At 38.3% G+C, this 4,847-nt stretch overlaps 1 long non-coding RNA gene across 1 annotated transcript; it reads left to right on the top strand.

The window, feature by feature from the left end:
- Positions 1-3,050: 3,050 nt before the first annotated feature.
- Positions 3,051-3,749, top strand: LOC149812816 (uncharacterized). The gene is made up of 2 exons (XR_016428230.1): positions 3,051-3,122; positions 3,297-3,749. It is a non-coding gene; the product is annotated as an uncharacterized LOC149812816 (long non-coding RNA).
- The last annotated feature ends 1,098 nt before the right edge of the window (positions 3,750-4,847 follow it).

The raw sequence follows: 4,847 nt of genomic DNA, 5'->3' as shown, positions 1-4,847 counted from the left end.
ATTGGATAATGGTGGTTTCAGATTAGAGCAGTGACATTGATCCACCAAATAAAGTTACTGGATCCTAAAGCCTAGCTGCTTCATGGATTGCTTTGATTAGCAGGTAATTTTCTTTCAATTTTGATTTACTAAAGCTTCAGTCACCATCATTGATCTTGATAATATCTTGTCTAGGATTTTTCTAGGTAGAGCTTTAAAAATCAGTGTTTTCTGTCGAAAAACCGCAAGGAGTTTTTAAACCAACAACAGAAAAAACATTTTCACATTTTTTCTCAAAATTATACAAAAACACATTATTTCAAATACATCACTGGATCGGTGACAATTAAAACAAGATGTAGTTGATGAACATCATGCATGTAAAGTTGTTTCTTACCAGTTACTTCATTTCTACAGTTTCCTTTTCTTTTTCTTTTCTTCACTCGGAAAAGTAGTTTTTTATTCAATATCTGGAAAAAACACCATTAATATTTTGTTAAATACATCTGGCCAGGAAATTTCTCCTACCCTTATATGAATCTGCATTTGACATCTGAATTCGGATGGGTGATCTGCACAAAAGAAATCCTTTTAGACTTTGGTGTTGCAAACAGCGACTTGGTGCTGATATACTGCACAATGAATTTATGTTTGCACTGATGAAAGAAACAATTCAGAAAGCTTTGTTTGAAATCTTCTATCATTATTCGGGAAGTCTACTATATAATTTTTGTTGTCTTTTCTTTCTTTCCTAGTATGCACACAGATCATGATTGATGGTATAATCCATATTTGATGCTGCCTTGGTTTGTCAACATTCATTTAACTACAGTGAATGTACTGTAGGTGAAAAGTGCCGCAAGAAATAGTATATGTTTGGAGTCTGGACAATGGAAAAGGTTTGGTGGGTCCCTGATCTTGGGTTGAATCATCGGGAGACTGATCTGGTAATTTTATTTTTTGATAATGGACTGGTCAGGTATTTGGTCTATGTTATTTTGCCAACACATAGTTCTGCATTTTATAGAAAATCGCGAGATTATGTGCTGTGTGTGTTCAAAAAAATGATTTTTTATAGTTCCCAGGATTAGAGCTGGAAGTGAAGAGGACGTTGGGAAATCTGTCTGGAACTGTATAAATGAGTTGGTTCTTTTGAGGAATATGATATCAATAATTTGCTTCCAAGTGTGTGTCTGCTTATTAATTTGTTGGTTTATCTTGGAATTAATAGGTTCATTCTATTTTATCCTATCCCATTTAGTGTATTTAATGAGGAAGAGAAGAGACACAAAAAGGACTGCTGAAACATAGTCGTGATATCCAAGAAGCTTGAGGGGTGATGGATGTCTTGTACCATGCCAACGGTGGATGTTTGTAATTGTGCAACTTTATTAAATATTAATGAATACAGGGGGGCCTATGCCCTGCTGCTTGATTATCCAATAAGAAAGATAGCCCATGGTTAAGATACTACAACTTTACCATAGGATTATCACATTTAACCTAAACTGGGTGCCACACCCGCGTCGACACGATGCGGGTGCGGTATCCGGTGCGGTCAACGGGACCCTGGGCGTGGTCAATGCAACCAGGGTCATTTGTGTCCATTTTTTGACCCCCCCCCCCCCCAAAAAAAAAAATGCTCCCAAGTTTGCCGGTGAACAGGGTGCCTGCGGGAGGGTCGAGGGAGAAGGAGAAGAGAGAAGAAGACTCGGGGGAAGGGGGGTTTACCTGAGAAGCCCGCAGAGGGCGTTGAAGTCGCCGACGAACCGGGTGCCCACGGGAGGGGGGTCGGCTGTCAAAAAAACGTCGTGAGAGAGAGGGAGAAACGAGCGGTGGGGCTCGTCGGTGTTCCAGTGACTGAGGGAGCTCGAGAGGGAGGGAAACTGAGGGGGAGGAGAGGGTAACAGAGAGAGGGAGAGGGACGAGCACAGGGGCGAGGGTAGGCTATCGGCTGGCCGACGGCTGGAGGTCGGACAGGAGTAGAGACCAGGGCAGGCGGCAGAGGTGGGGAGGGAGAAAACCCTAACCCCTCTGTTGCTTTATAAACCCCCCCGGTGGGGTATCCAGTTTGGGTCTGGGTCGGGTCCAGACCCAACCCGACCCGGGTCCGACCCATTTTTTTTAAATCCTAGGTTTTACAGGGGTAGGGTTTTTCGAAACATCACGATCACCTGGATTTATTTTTTCTTTCAAATTAATCTAATGGTTTTATTAGAGAATGAGGGAGATAAAAGAATTCATAAAAAATATGATGGGGGTAAGTTAACTCTTAAAACATAAAATATATATATATATATATATATATATATATATATATATATATATATATATATATATATATATATATATATATATATATATATATATATATATATATATATATATTTTTTTTTTTTTTTTTTGCCGCACCTCCGCACCCAAGTTTTTTGAAAGTGCCGCACCTCCACCCCCACCCGCACCCATGTGACATAGCATTTAACCATCTTATTGACTTATTTTTCTCAGTACTTACATCCAAGATTGTTTTTGCATAGTTAACCTAATCCAACCATTGTCATCATAAGGACATTGATTGTCTATGTGGTGCACAAATAACCTTATGTGGAGAAATAATATGTGAGAAAGTACATATGATCAATCATACCATGATATTCTTAACACGTCTTATCATCTTGTAACTTTTTTTGGAAGAATAGTTAATTAGCGTGAAGGATCCCAATGTTCCATCCAACTCTTCGTGGAATTTCCTGTTGTTTCCTAAACATCTTTGAGATATCAGAAGATACCTGAAACCATTATCTTAATATGTTCAATCTGTTTCTCATGTATTTTCTTGAAGAAAATCTTGGATGAAATAACTAAACATGTTATGGTATTTTTCTATTTTTTTGCACATTTTTTTATTTTCTGCAAGGACTGTTAGCCAATACATGGACAATAACACAAACTCTGCATGCACATGTGCATGTGTGTGTCTATATGTGTGTCATTTTCAAATCTTGAATTGATTCTCAGACCTTCTCTTAGTTGCTTTTGGGTAGTTGATGCTTGTTGGACGAAATTTGCAGATGTTATATGAAGAATTATGACCACTCCCTTGGTGTTATATGCAAGTTGTGGAGGGACCCAAATCTAATCAGGTATATGAAGAATTATGACCATCTTTTCTTTTCTTCTTTGGTGCTGCTCAATTTCATTGATCTCTAATGGAAAAAACTTCTTGTGGTAAGAAAACCTATCCGCTGAGCTAAATAGAACTGTCAGAAGTCAACAAGTTAGTTCAGATTCATTGTGCAGCCTGATATGTTTTGCAGCCAATGTTGGTGATATGAGCCTTATTGTGGAATTTTACTCGCAAGGATGTGTGTGCTCTTATTCCTGGAGAATTCTGGTCGCATGATAGAGTTTGAGCTTTCTCATGATCTGAGGTGGTAAAAACTGGAGCTCACATCCCAGGGATACCTCAAAGCATGATAGTCACTCTGATTCTTTGCTTGGAGGGTATGTTATTCATTTCTCATGGAACAGAAGGAAAGTATTACTCATATTTTAAGTTGCATAACTCCTGTATGGTATCTCATAGTTCATTTTACAGAACCTCTTCACGATGGCTGCATTTGTCCTCTTTTAGGACAGCCAACTATTGTATTAATTATATTATCATGCACATGCCCTTTTCCTTTCTATGTTTCTATATGAAATACGTAACATTATTATTCTAAAAGAAATTGGCATGCAAAAGAAAAAAAGCAGATTCTTTCTGTGTCCTTTCTGTATCACCTGCTCTCTTTTTTTCTTTTAGTATGAATGCATTAATGCAATGTTAGATCTTCTATTATGGAGAACTGGAAATATTGAGATTTCTTCATAAATGTCATGGCTACTAATATCTGCTACAAGGGTGTTACTGGGTCGGACCTGACCCAGCCCGCCATCCCAAACCGATTATACCCGTCCTGACCTGATTTTAGTGGGCCCATGGGTTCAGGTTGGGTTCAAAATATAGATCCCTAATGAAAACTGGCTGGGTCTTGGGTATTGCAAATGAAGACCCGAACCCGTTTGGACTGGACCCTATTTTTATACGTGACCCAAATGATTCTCCATATTGTAAAACCAAACTGACCCGATTATGTACCCAAACTCATTTTATTCTTCAATTGACCCCAACCTGAACCTGCTTTGTACATGAGCTGACCAAAACCATTTTTATATGTGAACTGATTTGAACCAAACTCAAAATTATGATACATTTTGAATATGATATATCATTGTTGTCTTTTTGTTTCAACTTCAAATAATTGGTTGCAAATATTCTTTTGATATTTAGTTTTTTATTATAATTTAGATTAATTAATAAACTTCTTATAATCTTCTTAACAAATAGTTGATTTCATTAGTTAACATATTTTCTTTATTGGTGGGCAATTAGGTTTAGAACATCATATCAATAACCGAGCTGAAACTCGAACCAGTTAGAACTCGAACTGATCATACCCATACCTGAACCCAACCTGACCTGAATCAAAATGGGTCTATTAAAGACCTTATCCAATTATACTCGACCTAATACATACCGGAACCCGTTAACCCATATGGGTTCACAATTTCTAGCCATACTCAAACCCGAATTAGATTGGGTCAGGTTTGACTCTTTTAGACCCGATTTGTAGTCAGGTCCAAACCAACCTAGTTACGCCCCTAGCTCTCTCTCTCTCTACCACTGCGTGATGGCTGAAGATGGATTCTTTGGCACACACTTGCAAGGACCTCAACCATCCCTTCATTTTAAACCTCTTGTTTTCCACTCTTGCTCAATGGCCACTGCCAACGTCTTTTCTTGTTTTTCTAACTTGTGACGCCTC

This window comes from Nuphar pumila, chromosome 16, assembly GCF_984573655.1.
Source record: "Nuphar pumila chromosome 16, dmNupPumi1.hap1.1, whole genome shotgun sequence".
Taxonomy (NCBI): domain Eukaryota; kingdom Viridiplantae; phylum Streptophyta; class Magnoliopsida; order Nymphaeales; family Nymphaeaceae; genus Nuphar; species Nuphar pumila.
This window is presented reverse-complemented; position numbering and strand designations above follow the sequence as displayed.